Source organism: Lissotriton helveticus, chromosome 5_1, assembly GCF_964261635.1.
Source record: "Lissotriton helveticus chromosome 5_1, aLisHel1.1, whole genome shotgun sequence".
Lineage (NCBI taxonomy): Eukaryota > Metazoa > Chordata > Amphibia > Caudata > Salamandridae > Lissotriton > Lissotriton helveticus.
The window spans coordinates 1,583,431,031-1,583,457,138 of record NC_136065.1 but is presented as its reverse complement, the minus strand read 5'-3'; positions in this window follow the sequence as shown (position 1 = coordinate 1,583,457,138).

Genomic DNA, 26,108 nt, shown 5'->3' with positions numbered 1-26,108 from the left:
CGAACATCTTCACAGACTCTCTTCAGAAGTCCGCCAAGAACAAGAAGAATGGTCACTCGGTGGTTGGTTCTGGGACACCGTTAAGAACTGGGGCTGGAGACTGCTCACCATTATCCTGGTTCCTGTAGTTGTAATATGTGGTTTATGCTTAGGAATTCAATGTCTGCCACCTCTGTGTTCTTTATGTGCGAGTTGTATTTTTCCCAAAACTGTGGACTTTGGAAGCGAACACATGAGAGCATTGTATGATACCGAAGTTAGGAATTTGATGAAAATTGACATTGAGTAAGCAAGTTGGCTAGATATGTTGAAAAGGGGGGACTGTTGAAAGTTGGGCTGAAACCGTCAACATTATCGGCGCCTTCTTGCTCTCCTTAAACCTTTTGTGCGCGTAAACAGCCGCCATTTTGGACGCCATGGCTTCCCTGCTCTCGCCGAGAGCCAGCGCGCCTCTCTCCCCCTCCTAGCTTCGCTGGCATCCCCCGCATGCTGACAACCCCCCCCTGCCTGCACCTGCCTTGAATCATAAACCCCTCTTCAGCGCTGCTCTGCCCCAGGCCCTCGTCCTGTTCCCAGCGCAACACCTCCCTTCTTCCCTTTCATGATCCCCGGCCCTTTGATGCAAACCCCCTTTTTCCATGTGCCCGTTTGTCTTCCTCGTTCTCAGGCCGACACCCAGCTCTGCCGATACTGTTCCTTGCCCCTCCCCGTACAATAGAAAGCTTCCCCCATCAAGGGATCCCAGGGTTGATCAAAGCCCCCCCCGCCCTACGAGATCCGATCGAACCCCACACACTCCGTAAATCGGCGGAATATCCAGCTGCGCGATGATCATCACCTGTTGTGAACGGGGCGGGGACTTCCACTGTAACCTTGTGTGGGAACGGGCTTGAAAGGGGGGATTCTGAGGATGTCTTTCCGTACATCAAAGTATCGACGAGAATGTGTTACATGCAATAAAGAGATAAACTTGTGTATAAGAGGCCAGGCCTCAGGGATGCAGTTAGAGCACCTCAGAACGATACCTGCTGTCCGTTTTGCCGTGTTCTCCTCCGGAGAGAATAAAAACCTTGTTTCCTGCCTTCCAGTCTCCAGCGCCTGCCTCTTCAATAGTTAACTTCTTTGTGGGTTCAAGAGGCGACACCGCCGGGCAATACTTAAGGATCTTATATTCTGGTTGGTAGCGTCACCCCCTTTTAACAACAGGTAAGATAAGCGTTTGGATGGGAGGTAGTATAATGGAGTATTAGGAGAGGCGAGAGAGTGACAGTGGTACTAGTAGTAAAGTCCTAGGACTCCTCAATTAACAAACTCTGTGACAGGCATTTACTTTGGAAAACATTTGGCCTATTACACGTGAACGTTTAGGCGTTATTATTGCTCGCTTGCCTGTCTTAGGGGTGCTGTCTGTGGGGCTTCTAGGATTTTGGGGTCTGTGAGCACCGCAGCCATATTTGTAATGTTGATTGCTTTTGTTTTGCAGAAAATCCACGCCGGGAAACTCCAGTTGGGGCCCTGCTGCAGAACGCTTTAGGACACTGTGAATTCCAGGTGGAGCCAGCCCTCAAACACAAATTACAGGTAAGATAAGCGTTTGGATGGGAGGTAGTATAATGGAGTATTAGGAGAGGCGAGAGAGTGACAGTGGTACTAGTAGTAAAGTCCTAGGACTCCTCAATTAACAAACTCTGTGACAGGCATTTACTTTGGAAAACATTTGGCCTATTACACGTGAACGTTTAGGCGTTATTATTGCTCGCTTGACTGTCTTAGGGGTGCTGTCTGTGGGGCTTCTAGGATTTTGGGGTCTGTGAGCACCGCAGCCATATTTGTAATGTTGATTGCTTTTGTTTTGCAGAAAATCCACGCCGGGAAACTCCAGTTGGGGCCCTGCTGCAGAACGCTTTAGGACACTGTGAATTCCAGGTGGAGCCAGCCCTCAAACACAAATTACAGGTAAGATAAGCGTTTGGATGGGAGGTAGTATAATGGAGTATTAGGAGAGGCGAGAGAGTGACAGTGGTACTAGTAGTAAAGTCCTAGGACTCCTCAATTAACAAACTCTGTGACAGGCATTTACTTTGGAAAACATTTGGCCAATTACACGTGAACCAACACGATGACAGTGTTCAGTAAAACGAACTTACTGCAAAACCACCACCCACCAGGCTCAAAAGTAGTAAAAAAAAAGATATGCTCAGATAAAGTTTGAAAAAGTATATTTTTATATCCCTAACAAAATAATCTCCCGCAAGACCCTCCCTAACCCCAACAAATAAATAGTCCCTCAAAAGTCCCCAAAAAACCCAACTCCCAATTCCCACCCCCCAAAAGTCTCTAAAAAAGGGGCAAGGGACACTCTAGGGATGTATGGTGTTGTTAACTTTGGCCTCCAGGGCATCATGCCTTAGGGCCAGGGCATCGTATTGCTCCCGGAGGGTGGCGTGATCTAAACAGAGGCCCTCCACCAAATTTTGGTACTCTTTCCATTTCCGGACCTCCGCCTCCAGGTCCGACACTTTGCGGATTGCTCGTCGCAAGCGAGCCTTTACAGTACTGTGAGGTGCAGCCTTTGCTGCTCGGCGGTGGCGTCTGCCAGCACGGCTCCGTTTGGCTGGAGCACTGCGCTGACCGGCAGAACGTGGGGTCACGGAGGAGGATGCAGATGTCACGTTGGAAGTACTGGACTGCGTGTCGTCCCCCTCCAGTTCCACCAGCCGCCGATATTGGGCAACAGTTGCATCCAGCCTCCGTTGCCGGGCCAGTACAGCCTGCATACTCCTTGTTGGTTTTGTTTTAGTATGACCAACTATATGAAGAAAGAAAGACATAATCTGTAACCAATGCTCTTTAAGAATATGATTAACACAAAATGATTCAGCAGGAAGTTGTGTCACAGTACAACTAGCAACTAGCCAGCGCAGTACAAAAGAAACTATTCAGGCCAATATCATGGGCGTCCGCAGGGATGGGCAAGAGAGGGCGCGATTGCCCCCCCCTGGATCGCAGGTCCATCCAGTGCTGGCCCAGTGACAAATTACAATATGGTAATTACAGCAGGCTGGGACCGACAGACAGATAGAGGCAGAGACAGAGAGAGAGGAAGACAGAAGGAGAGAGAGAGAGAGGGAGGGAGCCAGAGGGTGACAGAGGGAGGATGAGGGAGGGAGACAGAGAGTGAGGGAGGGGGAGAGAGAAAGAAAGATGTGTGTAATGTGTATGCCAGGTCTGGTGGCTCAGTGGACGAAGGCATCCGCTGCAGGGGCATGATTTCAATTTCATGGTCATATTTTTTTTTGTTGCTCTAGATCCACCGCCCTCCCCCACTGACCCTGCCCCCTTCGGTGCGGCCCTTGGCCACAAACCACACTATCAATCATGTCAGGAGTAGGACTCAGGAGATGGTGATGATGTTGCACCCCCCCCCCTGGAAACATTTCATAGTATGTTCGTAGTTCATCCAGTGACCGTCTACTCTCTGTAGATACACATCATATGCTATCTAAGAGTCAGATAGTACCATGATCCAGCTTACCTGTACCCGCCACCACCACTGTCTCCTTCCTCACAGTCTGTCCTCTTGCGCCGCCTCCTCCCCAGAGTGATCCTCGGACTCGGAGTCGATCACTATTACCACATCCGAGCTGGCCCCGCCACCAGATGTTCCACCTACAAAGTAGATTTAAGAATGTTAGATTACATCACTCACTAGTATTTGGTCTATGAATGAAGAATGTGAAAACAACAGAACAAGTAATTGACTGTCTACTCTAGTCTAAAGTAAAAATGTCCCTCCTTCCAGGGAAGGCTGTTGTCTTGCTGCATTTTTTTGTCATAATTGATGAATGCTTGATTAATTTTAATACACATCATTTTTCTCTGAACAGACAGAAACTGGACTTCTAAGGACAAGAGCAACATCAACTTCAAACCAGGTGAAAGCTCGGCTCGACCACAAGAAATGTGTTCCCTTACTCATCAACTCAGCACCAAGCACTTTTCCATTTCCAACTAACTTTATTTTAATATATGTGTTTACTTTAACTTTTAATAAAGCTTTTAAACTTAAATAGACTCTGTGGTTTTTGGTCCTCCAGACTAGAGTGACTGAGCGAAAGGTTTTGCAATTTTTGCAAGGAGGAGTCCGTGCCGCTGACACTACCAGGTTTATACAGTGTGCCAAACACGCCACTCTGAAATATTATTACTCTGGTCTTTGGTGTCCATAGTTAGGTTTGTGGAGAATTGTCCCTGCAACAGTAGTATTATTGATTTTGCTCCTATCTAAACACTATTTTGAAAAAATTAAATTAGGAACGCTTGGACAACAATAGGTCCTCTATATTTAAATGAAAACTTACTGGGGCCAGCAAAGGAGCACTCGCCGCCCTGGCCTGCATCCTCCTCCTTTGGAGCCACTGCATCCGCTTTTTCTGTCCGCTTGCCCCTGGGCGGACCTGACGTACAACATGAAAGAATGAACAGAAAACATTGATGATTGCTGCTTGTCGATGTCCTTGTCAACCAAATCAAACATTTAGAAAGAACAAGAACCAACTATTTCAGCCAAAAAGAGGGCTACAAAGGAAGGACTGCACCTGAGCCTCTACTCTAGGGGCAGATTTACAAGCCCCTTGCAGCTCTTTTGCTCCGTTCTTGCGTCACTTTTGTGACGCAGCGCCACAACAAGAGAGGCGCCATGGTGTGGCGTATATTAACAACGTGACGCATATGGGAGATGCATCCCATTCTAAAGCCCTGCGCCATAAGGGAGCGTTCCAGCGCAAGGGAGGGCGTTCCTGCGCAGGAACGCATGCTAAAAGTGGCTATGGGGAATATATAAAATTTCAATCAGTCATTTAGGACAATGATGCGTCACTGAAACCCTGCGCCTGCATGAAGCAGACTTACGGCTTGATGCAGCATTGCTGGAGCTGCGCCATCGTTGCAACGCAACTCCATCAATGAGCCGCCTTTACGGCACTGATGCGTAACGCTTCGGTGACGTTTTGGGACCATGGTGTGCCGCATTGTAAATACGGCGCACCATGGGTGGTGCTGGCGTGCCGCACACTTTGCAGGGATGCGCAGGTAATTGCTAATCTGACACTTAGGGGCATACTTACGAGTTCTGAGCTGGACACCTCCAGATGTGCACCAGAACAAATGCGTAACGCAATACTAACCTTGCGTCACGGCAGATGCGCCGCAATTACAATGCGGCAAACCCTGGCGCAAGGGTAGGCAGATGCGTGGCGCATCTCGTGACGAAAGAGGGGCGCATCTCTAGAGTCGCATCGCAGGCGCGATGCAACTATAGCAATGCTCAGGGCTGCCCAATACTCAACATACCGCATCAGTCCTTACGCCTGCTTCAAGCAAGCAGGCATAAAGAATTGACGTAGCAGCGTCGCGGAAGTGCCTGCGTTAAATCTTGTAGATTTCACGCAGGCACTTTTGCGAGGCGCACAGCTGCCTGACCGCCACCCCCGCCCCCCCCCCCCCTCCGTGGGAACGCACCCATTGTGGCGCAGGCCCAGGCCTTAACGTGGCGCATCTCCTTAGATGCATCTCGTTGTACATGACTCGCATGGATTCGCCACTTTTACGTCGCTGTGCGTCAGGTAAGGCAGCGTAAACGTGGAGCAAGGGGCTTGTAAATCTGCCCCTTTGTGTCTAGCATTACGCAGTTCTGTAAAGTACACTCATACATTACTCAGCCCAATTAAATGAACACAAAATAGAAAACAAATAAGCAGTGGCACCGCCACAGAGAAGGAGAACAGTGCACCTGAAATGCACAGAAGATTTTGAAATATTAATTTACCTCTCCTATCAATGTAATCAGCAGCATTATTGCTGTTTGTAAAAAAGTTAAAGCAAACATTTGCAATATAACACAGTCATACAGAGCAGGAGAAAAAACAGAGTAGTGAGTGATGAAAAAATTGCTACTACTACTCACCAAGCCCGGGGACCTCCACTCCCAGCAGGTCTAGCAGGTCGCGCTCCCGGTCCAGGATATCGGTCCAGCGGTGGGTCACTTGATTGTAGGTGCGCTGGACCCCCGTGATGTCAAAAAGGGCCCGGCACACCTGTCCCCACCGCTTCCGTCGCTCCTGGCTGTTGGTATAACCAGCAGCGATCCTGCCGCCTGCCGCGATGGTCCTGGGGAGACGGCGCTGCACATAAAAAACGAGTGAGCCCACCTCCTCAGGGCTGAAGATCTCCCTGGGCACCACCATTTCCGCCCTCAAACGGCCACACGGGAGCCGGGCACGGGCTGCGGTGCCCGTCTTGGGCAGCTTGACAGCTGTCTTCACCATGTTCTGGGCAGGTGTTAGCAGTAAGGAGACAAAATGAAAAAGAATAAGAGTAGGGAAGAAGGAAATAAAAGTTTAAAAAAGTAGTTGAAAAGTAAACAAAAGTAGCCTAAAACACAAAAATATAGACCTAGAAAAATAGAGGGATAGAAAAAAAGTTAAATAGATCAAAAAAATATTAAAACAAGCAAAGGATGGCAGAGATATACAGAGGATAGAAACACCATGCCCAGACACATAGGAATGAATGAAAAACAAGATGGCGGCCCGAACACGTGCGTGTAAGTAAGTTCGCACGTGATTTCTCTCGCGAACTCGTGCGAACTTGCATTCGCAAGGCGCTCATTGCGCGAGATTACACATAGCGGGCGGAAACGGAAATACGTCACGCAAACAAAATGGCGGCGCCCATACTCAACCTTGGGGTAACTCGCACGAGTTCGCGGCTTCCACGGTCGATTTCGCACGACGCCGCGCCTCGCGAATAGGGCGAAATTACCGAAAAACGAGTTTTGCAAAAGCAAAACCAACGAGCAGGTGCAAAAGTTCGAGCTCATCATTTGTAACCATTTACCTGTAGTGGTTCCTGAAGGGGCCCTCCAGAATCCGGTTGCCTACTTGCAACTATTGTGTGACCCTGCTCTGACAGTCACAGAATAGTTACAAGTATGCCATTGCATCCTGTTATTGCAACAAAAAGGAAAGGGAGCAGACAAGCAGGTGCCAGCCTTCATTAATGTCAGTTGGGGCAGGGCAGGTGTTGTTGTTTGCAAAACTTAAAGCACTTAGCAGGTGTGCTTGGCTTTGCCACAATAATGTACACTCACTGGTCAATCAGAGGGTGCTGTGATGACACCGAGGGTGGCATGGGTGTGCCAGCCAGAGGGTGGCATGGGTGAACCAGAGTGCCAGTGTTGACAGAGGATGGCAGTGCTTTGCTTTGCCCCAATAATGTACACTGGTGAACCAGAGGGTGCTGTGATGACACAGAGGGTGACATGGGTGAGCCAGAGGGTGGCATGGGTGACCAAAGAGAGTGCCAGTGGTGACAGAGGGTGGCAGTGATGAAGAAAGCCTTGCAAACAGGCTGGGCACGTAGAAACAACAAGTTCGCAAAACTGGCGACCCGACAAGTAAGTTTGCAATTTTCGAAATTGTACAAAACCCTCGCGAACTTGCAGAAACCCGTGCGAACACACACCCCAAAAAAATACGCAAATCCGCGAGAATTCGCGGATTTTGCGTATTGTCGCAATCCGCAAATACGCAAATCCGCAAATTCGCGGATTGCGAATCCGCAAAATCCGCCCATGCTTAGTGTCCAGTCAGTGTTAAGTCTTCTGTAAAAGACATTTCTAACATTATAAAATATGTATAATATGTTTGGGCAACAGTTCACAATACTAGATCCCTCTCAGGGGAGGCCTGTGGGGCACTGCCTGCCTATCACACTCACACGTACATACACATTTGGGTACAGGTAACCATGTTTAGGTTCTCAGCGGGATACCCAAAGTGCAGAATCTGGTCCTTTGAAAGGAAGGTGAGATTGTATTGCATTGTATTGTAATTGCATTTATATAGCGCCTACTACCCCAGACGAGGCGTCAAAGCGCTTTTTCGGCGAGTAGCACCCTACTCTGGAACCCATAGAGGATTTGTGTTAAATTAGTATAGTGAAAAATGCAAGTACATTTTAACCGCATGCGTGCGGCCGCGATTTTTGCGCTGTGCTGCATATTTAAAATAACCGCGTTACATGACGAGCCGAGCTCGTCATGAGCATGCGAGAGGCGCAACTCATGACGAGCTCAGCTCGTCATGAGCATGGAAGGGGTTAAGTGGTGGATAGGTTAGTCAGTTATTTGGATTTGGAACGATAGCAGAAGGATAGAGAAGGACACAGGTTTGTATTTATATAGCGCTTGTTGACGCACGCTATTCAGGAAGCCTATAAAGGATTAGTGGTGAATTATTATGGTGAAATATGAAGTAATTTCAGTGGTGGATATTCGTCAGTTACTTGGAGTGAGAAGAATAGCAGAGGGATAAAAGGGGAAGAAAGATTTGCATTCATATAGCACTTGTTCCCCTGATGGGTGTTGAAGCGCTTTTCTGACGAGTAGCACAATACTCCGGAACCAATAAAGGATTAGTGTTGAAAATTAGTATAGTATAAATATGAAGTATTTTGAGTAGTGGATATGTTATTCAGTTATTTGGGTAGTATATTAGTATAGTTGAATATGGAATTTGAGAAGTGAACATGTTAGTCTGATAATTTTGATTGAAAAGAATAGTGGAGGGATAAAAGAGTGAAGGATTTTTCTTTTGATTTTTTTTAGGTCTTAGCAGTAGGAGGAGGCTTTTGGATGAGTAAAAAGGAGTTTTGGAGGGGAGGAGTCAGAGGGAAGAGTTTAGAAAGGTTTGTTTTAGCGGATCGGTATAGTAAAAAGAGGCATCAGATGATGCAAGGAGGGGTAGAGTAGGAGAGAGTTTAGAAAGGGTTATTTTGGCGATCATAGTAGTGGTATGGGGTTTGGGATAAATGAGAGAGTGGATGTAGAGGATGTATTGATAGATGTATAGATGAGAGATAGGGTAGTGCATTAGAAGGAGTCGTAGAAAGAAGTTTGAGAAGAGTCAGAAGGTTGGGCTAGAAGATATATTGAGCGAAGTATAGGCTGAGAAATATGTCAAAGGCAGCTGAGAGGTCCAAAAGAAGTAGCGCAGCAACCCTGTTGCGATCAACTGTATTCTTTAGGTCATCCCAGATGGCAAGGAGGGCAGATTCAGTGCCTTTTCCCGAATGGAATCCTGTTTGGAAGTCTGAAAGTACGTCATTCTCTTCAATGAATTGTGACATCTGGGTGAACACTGCTCTTTCTATCAGTTTGCCCAGGCAAGGTCCATTTGTAATGGGTCTGTAGTTATCAGGGTTCAGCGGGTCCAAGTTTGTTTTCTTCAGTAAAGAAAGTATGTATGACTTTTTGAGTTCTTCTGTAAATATTCCAGTAGTTAAGGAATCGTTGATGAATCTTCTTACTGGAGTGGCAGCAGAGGTTGTTAAAAGAATTGTCTTGAAAGTTTGTGGCGGACAGGGGTCAGAAAGGCTGCCGGCAGGCTTGCTTGCTTTGACCAGTCCATAAATTCATCGTGTGAGATGTGTTGGAAGGAACGGAGAGGCTTGATTAGAACATTCTTGGATTGTTGTTTTGTACAAGGGTTAGTGCTGGTGCTTTGTTTCTGTTTTAAGTACGATTCCAACGTGTCTACTTTATCCGTGTAATGATTTGCCAGTTTGTCTGTGAAATCTTGAGTAACAGAATGAGTTCCTTCTGGGCAATAAGGTTTGCGAAATTCATTGAGTATTTTATAGAATTCTTTATTTGCACATTTAGCGTTTTGAATTCTGTCTGAATAGTACCTTTTCTTAGCTTTTTTGATAGCCGACTTATATAATCTTTTAATTTTCTGTAGGTGAAGTTTGTCTTGTTTGGCGTTTGTTGTGAGCCAGGTACGTTGCAGCTTTCTAATTTGTTGTTTTATGTCTTTTATTTCTATGTTTCTCCAAGGCGTTTTTTTTTCTTTTGTTCTGTTGTGTGCTTTTGAGTAGTATCAGGATGTCAAAAGTTTCCTGTAGCCACTCATATAGATTTTGAACAGCATTTATGGTTTCCAGATTTGTACTGGATGTTAGTTGTGTTTCCAAGTGTTCCAAATTGAGTCTGTTCCACGGCCGATAGGTGGATGGATGTAAGGTAGTTTTAGGTGAGTCGCTTAGCGTTGTTTTATGTTGGAAAGCAAGCAAGTGGTGGTCTGACCATGTGACTGGAGTTATAGTTTGAAAGGTAACTAGTTCAGTATTAGCAAAAATGACATCTAGGATATGTCCAGTGGTGTGTGTTGGATTATGGACAATCTGATGCAGGTTCAATGCGTCTAGACTGGTGATTATTGTTTTTGGATGGGTCATATTGGGTTTATCAAACCAAATGTTAAGGTCACCCAGAACGCATAGGTTGAAGTGTATTGTTATCAGGTTTGAGACTGTGTCTAGAAGTGCTTCTGGGAATGTTGCCTTGCTAGGTAGAGGTCTGTAAAGGAGCAGGAAGTAACAGGAGGAAGACGGTGTAGGATTGCATCTTGTTAGAAGAGCCTCACAATTCTTTATGGAGATGTTGTCAATTTTAGTGATACGTATTGTTTGCCTTAATACAACAGCTAGACCACCTCCTTTTTGGCTATACGATTTTGGGTGATTATTTGATAGCCTAGAGGAATGGCTTCATGCAGGACTGGAGCCATATCCTCTCCTAACCATGATTCGGTTATGAATAGTATGTCTGGTTTTGCATCGGTGAGAAGGTCGTAGATGTGATGCTTGTTTTTAGAGAAGGGATCGAGCATTTATTAGCAGACAGTTTAGTGAATGGCCTTTGGTGATAGTGGGACTTTGTTTTTTTAAAAGAGTGATCAGTATTGTGCGGGTGTGTAGCAGATGTGTTTTTAGTGCTGGTATTAGCTGTATTAGGATAGCAATCGTGTAGCTGTTCTGTATCGTGTTCCTCATCCAGCATGCTAAGAAGGCATTTTGATGGGTCTGTGTGTGTATGAGTTTGAGATGGTGTTTGAGAGTGAGCTGGAGTGCTGTGTTGCTTTTGTGGTGTAACATTGTTGTGAAGTAGACATGGGGAAGCAAAGTTGTGAGGTGTGGAATATTGCTTATATTTTTTGTGTGTGTTTAAGGCGGAAGGTGTATGAGTCATGGAGGTGGTGCAGCATGTGGGTCATGTAGTAGTGTTCTTAATTGTCCAATGGATGACAGGCGGTTAGAAGAGAGGTGCTGTATTGCTGTATCTGTGTAAGGTGTGGTGGAAGAGTAAAAGCTTGGCATTGGAGTTAGTTCCTTTGTGTGGTCTGAAATGTGGGTATATGTTTGTATTTTATGATGGTAAGTATTATGTTGCGCTTTGGAGATCTTGTTGTGCTGGTGTGTGTGATATATTTTGATTTTGAGGAGTAGTGAAAAGGGGGTGCTGATGTATATGTTTCATGCAATGGATTTGGTTGGATAGTATTGTTTGTGAGACGAGGTTGTGATGTAGAGGGGATGGTGATGTGTTTATGAGTAGAGTGTATGTTGTGTATAGGAGAGAATGAAGTAGAGGTGAGAGTGTTTATCTTAGATCGGTTTGTTCCAAGAGTTACAAATTGTGGTGGTGTGCAGTGTGTGTGTTGTGCGTTAGTGTTATTATGGTAGAAGGGAGAGGAGGGTGTTTGTTGGACAACTGATGGAAGGATGATTATATGTTTGTTAGTGATATTAGGGGGTCTGTTAGGTGTAATTACAGCAGGGAGAGTGGTGTGAATGGGATGTAGTTATGTATGGTGTTGATTGGTGTTGTGTTAGTGATGAGTGTATTGGTTAGTGGTATAGGATAGAGTTGTGTACTGTTTGTAGGTGATGGTGGATATGTGTGGTAGGTGGGATAGTAGGGTGTGTAGGTGTGGTTTGGTTGGGTTTGTGGTGCATGCTGGTACATTAATCTGTGCATAGTGTTGTGCGTGGTGTACATTTGGTGTGAGTGTGTTGCTCTGTTTGTGGATGGTGTGGGGTGGGTATTGCTAAATGAGAAAAAGGGAAGCATTTCTGGCCCTAGTCCCGACCAGTCTCGACCAGGATCAAACAGGCAACTGCCCTTGTCCTCTCCTCCTTTAGCGTCGACGCCCGGGTTGAGATGCCCTAAGGATGGCCTCTTATAGCCCTAGTAATCAGGTGACCCCTTCAGCCAATGGGCACCCTAGCCCTAACACTATCCAATCACAACACTAGCCCTACAATCTAGAACCAATAGGAGACCAGGACCGTACAGCCAATGTTAGCCCTAGTCCAAGCACCCAATAAGTTCAAAAACCCTGATCTCTACGTCCAATAAAGGCCCTAGCCCTACCAGTAGTCCCAACCAAAGTCCAAGCAACCAATGGCACAGGTAGCCCTAGTCCCTACTTCCAATAGAAAGCCTAACCCTACTCTTAGTCCCAAAACTCGTCAAGCAACCAATCACACCAGAAGCCCTAGTCGCTACTTCCAATTAAAGGTCTAACCCTAGCCCTAGTCCCACCCTACTCCCAACAACCAATAACATAGGAAGCCCTAGTCCCTACTTCCAAAAGACATCCTAACCCTAGCCCTAGTCCCAACCCTAAAATGATTGAATCACAGACCCAGAAACCAATAAGAACCCTCAAATACCCAACCAATGAGGACATCAACCCTAATCCAATAGAAACACAGATACAACCACCAATCAGTGTACACAGGTACCAACCACTAGCAGACCATATAATGTCCCAGACACCTCAGACAAGGTTTGCTGGCCAGGGAGTTGGAAGCTGCTTTTCCTGTTCAGAATCTCCTAGGAGACAGACAGGCTCAATCCACACTTTGGACTACTGCAGGTAAAGGCCTCACTAACTTGAAATCTAACAATACTGTTTGAATAACACTTTACTCCCTCTGCTGGCCAAAAAACGAAGTGCACAGACCCTAGTAAACACAGTTTAAACAGCTCACAGAAGCACCCTCTGATATAGAATATCCCTGTTGCTGGGGGGGGGGGGGGAGGGGAGGGGATGAAAGATGGTAATTAATGATTTAGATGGTTTCATGTTCATACCAGAAGACAAGGATCACCCAGACCACTGGGCTGGGCACAAAGTATCATACAAAAAGATTTAAAGTTTCCCTGAACAAGCGGCTTAACCTCTTGACTTCTGGCTGCTACGTGGAGTGGTGTGAAAATAGTAGTTGTTCAGTAATTGTATACCTATGCCCCCAACACTAACGATTCTTCCTTGCATTTCTTCATTGCAGACGTTTTCAGTACAGCGGGAGCCGGGTGACTTCAGCCACTTCAGGCAGTAGAGTGGCCTTCACCACTCAAGGTCATTAGGCGGTCATGGCATGCATGGGGATTTGGGGACTCAGATGTCTCATAAATGTGGTTGGTGCTATCACAGTAGCGGCAGCTGGGCACATGTCGAAGGAGCCAAGTGCTTTCCAGATATTACCGCAAAGTTGGGGTACGTTGCGGTGTTGGGGCACAACGTTCAGGAGAGCTGGAGTACCCACAGGGACTCATCACAAGTGCTAAAGCTAAGATCTGCACCAGAATCCAGCCCAGAGGACTGTGGTCATGACTGCACAGTAATGTCATGAAAAGTAAGAGGCCATGACCAGATGGCTACTAATGGGCTACTGTTGCGCTTTTTTGTATATCAGGGAGGGATTTTCTCACTGTGCTCTAATGACCCTTGGTAGGTCTGTGCAGCAAGTACATATATCCAGTCTCGCAGCGTTCACGAGGTGCAGGTCTTCGCAGTACCATGGTGCATGGGTGAATGTGTGGTCAGCGGCTGAACTGAATCATTGTCTCCATTCACTCATTCAGACTGCAGCAGAAGCACCTCCTTTGCTCAGTCCTGGGGCACATTCCCTGCTCTTTCAGGAGTGACAGTCAAGCTATCATGCCTCTGTTCAGTTGTATAGTGAAAAGCCTGACCCCACAGCTCTTCCAAGTCAAAAGGTGAACTCTGAGGGCTAGTTTATATTCAGAAGCAGTGGCACTTGGACCAAGTCAAGTGCCCTTTCAAGGTTAAAGGTATGCCCAAAGGTTTCAAGGACACCAATCGTGCCATGGTCCATCTTCTTGTAGGTGTTGCAAAGTTCCATGGCAACCAGCTAACAAAGAGGTACTGTCACTGATGTTGAATCTCCATCAATGTCCACTTGGTTTTATAGATTAGGGTCAGATGACCTCTAGCGAGTCTGGGACAGTTTCTGGGCTCTTGCTTCTCCAGCACCTCAAAACATAAGATGAGTGGGCGTGCCAGGGGGTATGGGAATATTTAGCCTGGCATTTCCCTTGTGTAGATGTGTTGCTTTGGCTGTGGCCCTGACCAAAGTCCTCTTAGGGTGTTTTGCCGCTCCAGACACCAGCTGACCTGCTCCATGGAAGGTGAAATAAAAAAAAAGCCTTTCTGCTCCATTCAAAGTTATGTAAACCCAAACCAGGCATAAAAACTTGGGGGCAGATTTACAAGCCCCTTGCTCCTCTTTTACGCCGCCGTTGCGTCACTTTTGTGACGCAGCGGCGGCGCAAAGACTGCACAATGGTGTGGGGTACTTACAACGTGACACATCTGGGAGATGCATCACGTTGTAAAGCCCTGCACCACATGTAGGCGTTCCGGCGCAGGGGGGAGCGTTCTGGCGCAGGAACGCCTCCTAAAAGTGGCTGAATTAAATATACAAGATTTCACTCAGCCACTTTTAAGGCCATGCTGCGTCAAAACCCTGCGCCTGCTTGAAGCAGGTGAAAGGATTGATGCCGCATTTTAAAGATAGGTTCACCCCCGAGCCCTGCTGGAGCTGCGTCGCGCTTGCGACGCAACTCCAGTAATGCACCGCCTTTACGGCAGCAGATTCGTCACGCATCTGTCCATTTTTGCCCCATGGTGCGCAGCATTGTAAATGCGGCACATCCATGGTGGCGGAGCCGTGATGCACAATAACTGGCGCATCCCTGCTGATATGCAGGGATGCGCCAGTTATTGTAAATCTGCCCCTGGGTTTTCAGTAGTTTCAGCTGAAAGGCAGAAGAGTAGAGCAGCATAAGGGGAACAGGCAGAGAATAGGAGTAAGCAGTTCACTAAACCTCATGAAGCAGCCTTCTACATAGGGGGCTACATAGATACAGAAATACCACACCCCTCCTGTTTCCGGGCACTACTTCACACACCTCTTACACCCAGAAAAAGTGTGAGGGGCAGTCATGGCAGAATACATGGATTTACGCACAGGGAGCCAGTAGATAGTCTCCATATTGGTGTGTAGATAGAAATGCCTGTATCCCACAGCTAAAAGTCAGTTACCATCAACCGTTAGTCATGTCATGGCCTGGTCATGCATACACAAGAGGACCAAATTTGAGGGAGAGACTCAAAAGGAAACAACAACCTACAGCTACGACTACATATAAGGGCACCATCAGATGCCTCAACTGTACAAACTGCAACAACGTGATTACAGGGAATACATGTACACACCCTACTACTGGCAAGCTTATACACCTGAAACATTCGAGTGACTGCAACACAAAGAATGTCGTGTATGCAATAAAATGCCCATGCGGCAAGATGTATATAGGCAAAACGGAACGCAAAGTAAGAATACGCATAACGGAACACAAGAGTCGTATCCGCAACGAGAATTTAACTTCACCACTGGTATTTCACTGGAGAGAACAGAGACATACTATCTCACAACTAAGGTTTCTCATAATAGAACAAGTACAAGTGAAACAAGGCATGGATAACCACCAGAGATTGCTGCAAAGAGAACTCTTTTGGATTAAGTTTCTAGGGACCTTGGTACCAGTAGGCCTTAATGATAAATATGATTTAGCATGCTATCTGTAGGTTGATATCATTTGACATGAATACCATTGATTTTCCGTTGTTTGAAACTGCACACTAAGCCAATGCGTACATCATCAGAAATAATGAACAAGTGTGCACTACAATTGAGTAGCAATCATGTAGAGTTTGCTGACCATAGACAGTATATGTTCTACTATGTTCTGCATTATTTGGTATCTGCAGGTTGAATTACGTGACAGCACTATGATTTATTATGATGTGTTTAGACTAACAAATGTTCATACTATTGGTCACAACAGTCGCAACATTGCGCATAATTGTGAGCACAACATGTATGTAAACGTCTGTTTATTATTGCATACAGTGTATGTCATCACGTGGATTTATTACACTCTAGTGAAGTACATTATATGTATATTCAGTTTTGTGCCATCTAGGGACACGTCACATATACACCATAACATCATGACAGGATAGGGGCATAACCAGGATCACGTAAATACAAATACCACCATGCTCTACCCTTCATTTATTTTCCTAATACACAATCGCGCTAAGATATCATTGCAGAAAGTTACTCAGATTAGTTTTTTGCCTTTACCAAGGTTACCAACCATCCAAACAGTATTATATTTAATTTTAGTGTAACATTAAGATTGCACTAATACGAGCGGACTCGCTCACAGAATCCCCATTTCAATATGGCGCCCACAGTTTCTAACACTCTTAGCGTCCTGTACAAGATGTCCGTTTTCTATGTTGATAACCAGGCAACAGCGTGGTAAACGCCAAATTTAAATGGAGTTTACTACCAGCGTCTATTCGAACGAGTTCTCACAGGGCAGCGGTTTTTTCGTGACGACGAGATTTTCAAGAAGAGAGGTACAGTTCATGACAGATAGACCTTTCTGCACTAGACAAGTATATTTTCATACGCGTTTATAACATAGCGTCCCTTTCTTAAACCCTTAGACGAAGTGTCATCACGAAGATAAGGTAGGGTGTCTAATATTTTTTTAGAACACTGCTGCCTTGAATTTTTTACATTACCGGCATTCTGATTTTGACACATGCTTGTCATTACAGCTATAAAGAACACGACAAGCAGGTATGTTCCCTTATTAAAATAGGTATTTCGATATACAATTTTCTGAGTAAATAAACAGCTACCAATCAAGTATCTTTCTGTTTATAGAATACACTAGTTACCCAAGCGATTATACCAGAATACCAAGAGAGAACTACAGTTGACCTCAGGTACGCCATTGATTTAATATAAAAATACCCCCATGATCAACAATACAACAGTTACTTATACAAAGTACTTTTTAATTTCTTTTAGAGTTACCCCTGATGAAGGCACCATTCGCGTGCCGAAATGCATTGGGCCAACCGATATACGCTTGAAAAATGAAAAGAAGCATGTTACATTCATATTTTCAATGCAACATTGATTCATTTGTATATATGTATGGAAATTGTTAATGAAATTATGAAGCATGTAAATAACAAACGTTAAAAAAGTTAAAGAATATAATTGAAAAGTGTTTAATAAATGCAAACACAAATGTGTTAACAAAGTACAAAGTGGTGATAGATTTGAAGTTATTGAAGTGCGGAGCACTAAGTGAACAGTGCATGATTAGGTGAGTCACAACTCACCATAACTAATGGCCTGGTCATGGGCAGAATAGTCTCCCATGAGAAAGGAAGTACCATTTTGGGAGTACTCCTATCGCCCAACACAGTCTAGTACTCCATGTTGGACCTGAGATTACTGGTCCACCTAGGGTAGCCTGGCTCAGGTGGTAAGGCCTATCTCAAAGGCGAACTGTTGCACTTGCGTCACACTCAACCCAGTAGCACAGCGTACTTCCACTCCAAAAATGACACCACACCTTGGGCCAGATGTAGGTCGGTCGGTAACGGCCGAAAATCGGTATTTTCGCCCGTTACCGACCGGTATTTCAGAAATGGTATGTAGGGCCCTTAATTTTACAGAATCGGTAACTTTACCGATCGGTAAATTTACAGATTCTGTAAAATACCGAATCGGTATTTTTACCGATTCGGTAAATTTGAGATGTAGGTGGGACTCTTCTGAGTCCCACAAGCCTTACCGAATCGGTATTTTACCATCAAATCCAATTTGATGGTAAAATACCGATTCCGGTGTGCATGCACATGTGTGCATGCACACCTCTGCCATATGACAGGCAGACCTGCCCTTGGGGCATGTATGCCTGCCACATGGCACCCGAGCTTATTTTTGGGGTGCCAGAGGGTGTCAAAGTGACACCCCCTGCACCCTTGCTAAAATCGGTAATTACCGATTCTGTAATTACAGAATCGGTATTGCCCATTGATTCCTATGGGCTTCACAGCCCATAGGAATCAATAGGAAATACCGATTCGGTATTTCCAGATTCGGTAAATACCGAATCTTAAAGATTCGGTATTTACACATCTGGAAATACCTACATCTCCCCCTTCATATTTACCACTTCTTCGTATTTTTACCGATTCGGTACATTTTTAGATGTAGATGGGACTCTTCTGAGTCCCACAAGCCTTACTAAATCGGTATTTTACCATCAAATCCAATTTGATGGTAAAATACCGATTCCGGTGTGCATGCACATGTGTGCATGCACACCTCTGCCATATGACAGGCAGACCTGCCCTTGGGGCATGTATGCCTGCCACATGGCACCCGAGCCTATTTTTGGGGTGCCAGAGGGTGTCAAAGTGACACCCCCTGCACCCTTGCTAAAATCGGTAATTACCGATTCTGTAATTACAGAATCGGTATTGCCCATTGATTCCTATGGGCTTCACAGCCCATAGGAATCAATAGGAAATACCGATTCGGTATTTCCAGATTCGGTAAATACCGAATCTTAAAGATTCGGTATTTACACATCTGGAAATACCTACATCTCCCCCCTTCATATTTACCACTTCTTAAATACCGAATCAGTAAAATTCGGTATTTAAGAAGTGGTAAATAAGAATTACCTACATCGGGCCCTATGTTAGAAAAATATGGAAGGCTTTATAAAAATCTTTAGATGTACTTTCTTTTAGTAGTATAAAACTTTAGCTCATCAAACACTTCCACATCTGATTATTTGCATCAATAAGAGCTTTACATTACATCAGTTAAAGGACTTTTTCTTACAGGAAAAATGAGCTCAGCAATTTTCACTTAGTACTCTAGTTTCCAGGAAGTCACCTTGCAATTTGACAATATACATTAGTATGTCAGGCGCTTCTATACAGTGGAACAGGTTGACGCCTTATCCCAGTAATGTAACATTCTCACATGTTCCTTTCAATAGGATTGGTACAGGCATTAATATAATAGAAACCAGAATCATTTTACCCCCTGTGGAGCAAAAACATGCTCTAATCTCGGCCAGTACTCAGATACTTGTGCAGGTAACCCACAATTCCCTGGCTTCTGTTCAGTGGTATCCAAGGTCAAACAGAAGTTTTAAGCTTATCAAGACTCGCGCTCCTGACGTATAGTTCTTATTAATTTTAAGATCCCCTGGTTCACGTTACCTCACCACCAAGGATCAGGGAGGTAGGTCAACATTCGGCCCGTTAGTAATCTCACCACGATTGTGTCCCGCACCAGCCCCAAATCCCGGCTTACTTGTAGCTTGAAGATTTATTCATAGTTTTTTACTGTCACAGGTAGTCTCCATTCTCGCCGCCAGACTCCCGGCGAAAATACCTGCTCCCTGGTATACGAGGCAAGTCCACACACCAGATCTGCTCGGAAGCGAGGGTGCCCCCGTTGTCCCACCTTGGCGAGTCGACTGAGGCTTGGGAACCTCTACTGGCAGCAAGGCTTCGCTCCGTCGTTGATCCGCCTCTCCCCGATGAAGCCAAGCCCAACACTGGGCCTGCGTGGGAGGGAGGACACTTCAGCACGACGACGCCTTCTCTGAGAAGAAGGCCAGCCCTCCACTGAGATCGCGCAGGAAGGAGAACACTACGGTGTGGCACTGCCTACTCTGTGAGGAAGGCCATCCCTCCACTTGACTTGCGCAGGTTGAAGAACACTACCCTCGGCGCCGCCCCACAGCAAGGTTCTCCTCAGCAAGGCGGTCGCCCGGTTACCAATTCCCCCTCACTCTAAGCGGAAGTGGCAGGGCCTCACAGGAGGGTGCCACAGCCCGATGTCACAGGCGTACATTTACTCTCCACAGCTGGGCCCCTACGAAAATGTTCCCAGGGATCAGCGACAGGTTGTCCTCCCAGCACTCCCCAGCACAGGTGATCCTGGGCAAGTAATCGTGGTTTACAACTTTATAGAATCCCTGTCAGTAAAGATTATGCTGGATAGGGAGGGCGGGGGAATCTTCTCAGTCTCTACTTGACAGATGCAGCCAGGCAGTGTCCCTAGGCCACACTCACCACTACAGTTCAGGGAGGTCGGACTCCCCAATCAGCACCGCCTCCAATATTCACTTATGGATAACTCAGTGATGGATATGATGGCCCCTCTCTCTCCTAATGTGGTGACACCTGGGCCAGTTTCAGAAGAAGGTTATCTAAAGCGGGGCCAGATCTATAGGTAGGGGGGGATACGACAGCAGCGAGACAGCAACCCTTAAGAGAAGTCAATCCCCCCTCAGCGCCCTATCCCCCTAACACAACAGTCCGTCCTCCAGCCAGCCCAACAGTCTCCAAAATGGCCACCCAGGTTTTGACCTTATATACCCTAGGCCCAGGTCACTAGAATGGGCCGGAAGGTTCTAGATCCCTCCAACACTAACTTATGGGCCAAGCTCTGAGGTAACATTTTGACAGTTTGACAGGCCACCATTTTGTAGGTGACCTTCTACTCTTCCTCCATTTTAGAGGAGCACCTGCACCTCACTACTAATAGATGATAATGAGGCGCCCAGAGACCTAGGTTCAACACCAGAAAAAAATGTAGTGGACACACAAGAAAAATACAGAAGGCAAAAAGGGGATAAAAGTAAAAATAAAAAATAAAGAATTAGGAGGGACCACCCAAAGGGCTGACAGGTCTAACACTCCATTTGAGAGCAACATCCAAAACATGGAGAGTCGCAAGGGTGGCTTGTCTGCTATGGCAGAGGAGCGGCGCCCCACTGCTGAAATGCAGCAGTCAGATGAAAAATAAAATGACGATAAACCTATTCAGTCAGTCAAAAAGCTTTATTATCGGTTAAAAACCATAAAAGCACATGTATACATACATAAGATAAAAACTGTCCATATGAAACAAGTAATAAATACAAGTTGATGGGCCAAAGTCCTAAAAAGGTTAAAGGATATAAAAAATGATAAAACATAGGAAGCTCATAAAAGGGTTAAAATTAGGGAAGGAGAATTCGTCCCTAGGCTTAAAGTAGATAGGGACCTTCAAAAGGACACAGATTACGGTGGGGCAATAGTCAAAATTTGACTTTTTTTGATTTTTGCGCCTCTTGCGCACCACATAGCCCATAGGTATCTGGAGGTTGCAAAGACAATCAGGGGGGTTGTGTCGTATTTTAGTATTCTGAAAACATCCCTATAACCCATGAGGCCCCTAGACTTGCATAGTTGGACGATCCATTTGGATCTAGCCCTGGAGTACAGCGAGCAGAAGAGCAGAACGTGCAGATCTGTCTCTTCGCTGCTTTCGCACCCCGGGCAAGCACTCGGACCGAGGGGGGCGTTTGTGCACTTGTTTAACATAGTCCTCACCGGAAGAACTCCATGTCTGAATTGGAGATATAATTTCTTTGCCAGTGGGGCTGGATATTATCCAGAAATTTCTCGAAGTGGTAATTGTCCTTGACAACCAAGAAGCTATTGGTTAGTCTACCCAAAGAGGGATTTGATAGTAAGAGGTGTATACGATATTGTTTAAGTTCAGCCCCCAGTGTCTTCTTATTAATCGTGGCGCAGGTTTCCTCGGGAGCAAGCCACATATCAGCCCTGCCCAATGCGAGACAGAGCTGCTTAACGGACTTTAGCCAGGGGATTTTTCCCACACCCCTTATGGACAGAAGTGCCCCTAGGTCTTCCCTATAGCTCGCAAGCTCAGGGGTGGACCAGAGATGCCTCCAATACAACAGAGGACGGTTTGAAATGACCTCCTGTATGGGAGTCAAACCAAGGTCAAGCCGTAGAGGGGTCAAGGGTGTACTCGGGGGGAGTCTCGCTAGGCGCCGGATAAAGCTATTCTCAGAAGTGGTCAGAGAGGTGACGTTAACATGACCCCAAATTTCGGCTCCATAGAGAGCCCCCCCTCTCGCCTGGGCCTTATATATTTCTACTGGCGGTCCCAAGGTTCCAGATGAGCACTCATTGTGAACCTTTAGGATACCGCCAGAAGATTGGACCAACTTCTGGTTGGCCTTAGTCAAATGCGCACCCCAGTCCATCCTGTCATTTGGGTTATCCCTAGGTAATCGAAGGTGGATACTCTTTCTAACGTTTTGCCATCCATATGTGGGTGCGGACAATTAGAAGATTTTACATTAAAAGCCATAAACTTGGTTTTTGCGAGATTAATCTCCAGATTTCTAGATCTGCAAAAGCAGCAAAACGCCTCCAATGTTCGCTGTAAACCCATGGGGGATTTTGATAACAAAAGGGTGTCATCAGTGAACATCAGGGCTGGTATCTTACGGGCAGCTAGACTAGGTGAGTCTAGATCCCTCGCCCCCTCCAGGTATTTGATCAGACCATTGAGGAAAAGGGAAAATAATGTGGGGGCGAGCACGCACCCCTGCCTCACGCTCCTTTCCACTGGGAAGGGGGCAGAGAGTTCCCCATTCCTCCCAAACCTTACCCATGCAAAATTGCCTTGGTGCATACGTTTGAATAATTGGCAAAGATAGGGCGGGGCACCCATCTCCAATAGAATCACCCAAAGCTTATCCCTCTGGACCAAGTCAAAGGCGGATTGAATATCCACAAAGATCAAGTACAAACTACCAGCCCCCATGGTCACTATCTTCCAGTAGACCAGGTAGAGTCTAAACAGTTGGTCGATGGTAGAGACCTTAGCACGAAAGCCCGCTTGGAGGGGAGTTAGGATGTGATGTTCATCCATCCAGTTCTGCAACCTTGATAGTAATAGGCGGGCAAATAGTTTCTGTAAGACATCAATGAGGCTGAGGGGGTGATAGTTAGCCGGGTCAAGAGGGGAAGGCTTTTTATGGATCGGGATAATCTCGGCCCCCAGCCAGGTTCGAGGAATCTCCATACCAAAGAGAATTGCATTAAAATAAAGCCAGATGTAAGGGGCCCAAACTTTCTGCTCACTCAAAAATAGATCGCCTGGTATCCTATCCAGACCCGGGGTCTTACCAGTGGATAGACCTTTGAGTGCCACCTGGATTTCAAGTATGGTGAAAAGGGGCAAGTCGGAGGTCACATCATCCAGTAATACACGGGCAGATGAACTCTTCAATGAAGGAACAATGTTTTCAGGAAATGGGAAATCAATGTGGGAAAAAAGAGGCTTGAAATGGGCTAACCAAACCTCTTTGCTCAGGTTGGGAATTAGAGCCGGAGACCCCTCAACCGATCCTGATCTAACTAAATTCCAAAAGGCCCTGAGATCGTGTCCATCCAGGGCTTCTTTTATACTTTCCCATCTACTCGCCTCCCATTCTGACCTGAACGCTCAAATCATACTCTTGTAAGTTTGTCTAGCTGCTCTGATACTCAACACAGACCCTGATTTAACATCCCTTACAAGTACATGTTTGGCCGCCCTACAGTTTTTATTACACCATTGAACTCGATTTTTGTCCCGTGGCTTGATAATAGCTGAGGTAAAGAAATAGTCAGCCAAAGTCGTCACAAGGTTGGTGTGAATGCACTCTAGACACTGGAAATAGGGCAAATCATATTTATCCGCAGGAAGTTTAAAAGCCTCTACTAAAGAATGTGCAACATGTCGATATAGCTTCGCAATTTTGTCAGGAGCTCACACAAACTGAGCCCACCTAATGCGTCTGCCACCAGCCACTGAAAGTAGGTTGAGATCAGCACAGGGCTCCTTTTCCCCCCTTTCGTATTGGTGGCCCAGGGTAAATTTTAATTCAAGTGACAGAAGATTGTGGTCACTGTCTACCCTTTGAATAACAGAAAAGGCCTTCAATTGAGACCAGAATTCTACATTTACCATAATGTAGTCAGTTCAGTTCAGTTCAGTTAGTTTTTATTTCGACAATTAAAAATCATCATAAAAATACATAATAACCATACATTGTCACAATACATTTTCCCCTTAAAATATCATTAAATTACATTTCTGAACTTTACAATAGTATTTAAAAAACAACTAGATAAAAATTAAACACCAGCAGCAGGACATATAGTTCACAAGTAGAGGTAGACATGAGTTCCAATTCACAGTTAGATCAATTTCTTGTGTTTCTCAGTCTAACCGCTATTTTAAAAAAAACTTGAAATGGCACACAGGGTATACATATCATTTGCTTTCTGTAGGAATAACAGAGCTGCTTTTGCATGACGTAATTTCTGTTTTCTAAGGATGTGGACCAGGAATCGGCGCCTAGGCAGTTGATAAAATGAACATAAAAGTACAAAATGAAGGGTGTCCTGCGGAGACCTATTGTCGCAGCCGCAGGCACCCTTCTGCTCAATCGTTGTAGTAAAACCAGAAGGATAGGCTAAAATATTAGGTAAAAGATTGAGCCTAAAACGACACATTAAAAATTTCGCCTGTTGGTTGTACATCAGGAACAAATAAGGTTCCATGCCCTCCCCATTGGCCACTAAACCATGTGCAATTACTGATGTCTTAACCTTTGCCACATTTGCTCTGGTTGTTGCAAACTTTTCTAGAAGCAATTTCTTTATGGTCATTTTACAATTGTTTGTAATTTGCGTCAGATCGTAAAATACATGAGGCTGGTCAATATTTATCAAAGTATTTTTAACATATCTTAACCAGGGGATTTGCATTGCATTGTCCCTTTGCAGACAGTCTTTGGTGATTTCCCTGCTCAATTCAGCCTCTGGGTTAGTCCATATTCTGATCCATGCAGTGATTGGCCTAATCTTCACTTGATCCGAGATGTATTGGATCCCCAGTTCTGCATGGGCAATATCAGCGGCAATGGAAGGAGGGGTTTTAAGAATTCTACGGAGATACTTATCTTCTTCGATTTACAGCTTTTTAGCTTCCCTGAATCCCCACACCTCTGCACCATATAATGCTTTTGCCATTGTGACTGATCTGTACAAGGTCATTATTTGTTCAGGGCACCAACGCCCCAGTCTATGCGCAAAGCTTAAGATTGCCCCATTAGAAGACACCAGTTTAGAACAATGTTCCTCCACCAATGGTTTAAAGTACATGTCGCCATCCAGTAAGAGGCCCAGCTAGGGGAAAGTATTAACTATTTCCAACGTGTGTGTCCCTATTTTAAACACAGGCTTCTTGGCTGGTTTCTTGCCGGCCACCATGACAAAGGATTTTTTTAAATTTACCGACAGGTCCAGGACGGCCATAAACTTCACAAAGCCGTTCACCAGTTCTTGTAGGCTGCTCAATGTGCGGGCCAGGAGGACCGCGTCGTCCGCATATAACAGTACTGGGATCTGGCGCGATCCTACTCTTGGACAATCCAGGGCAAGGGCAGTGAGGTTGCTTTCAAGGCCATTGATATACAATGAAAAGAGAAAAGGTGCAAGGATACATCCTTGCCTTATGCCTCCTGAACAGGGGAAAGGCTCAGTTCGCCCCCTCTCTGTGCTGAAGCGCACCCTAGCCGTGGTGTTCCAATGGAGCTCTTTTAGGATGTTAATGAGCTCCACCTCCATTCCCATGTTGTACATCATGGCCCATAGTTTGCTTCTGTTAACATTGTCAAAAACAGCAGCCAAATCCATGAACCCCATAAAAACCATGCCACTACTACCAGCTTTGGTGTATTTGGCCGTTAACAGATACAGGTTCAAGCACTGATCGCTGGTAGATCTGCCCGTTCTGAAACCGTACTGGGTATCCACTATGGTATGGTGTTCCTCCGTCCAGTCCATTAGTCGGTTCAAGATCACCCGCTCTAATATTTCCGCAGAGACATTGATTAAAGAAATCGGCCTATAACATTTGGGATCTTCTCTGCAACCCTTCTTAAAAATGGGTACAATCAGTGCGGTAGACCAGGAACGTGGTAGGCCGGACCTAATGGCTGCATTAAGGACCATTGTTAAAATTGGTGCCCAGAGATCTATATTGCTTCTATACAGGTCTGGGGGTGTTCCATCAGGTCCTGGTGCTTTATTGGGGGTAAGACCTCGAATCGCCATTTTTAACTCTTCCAC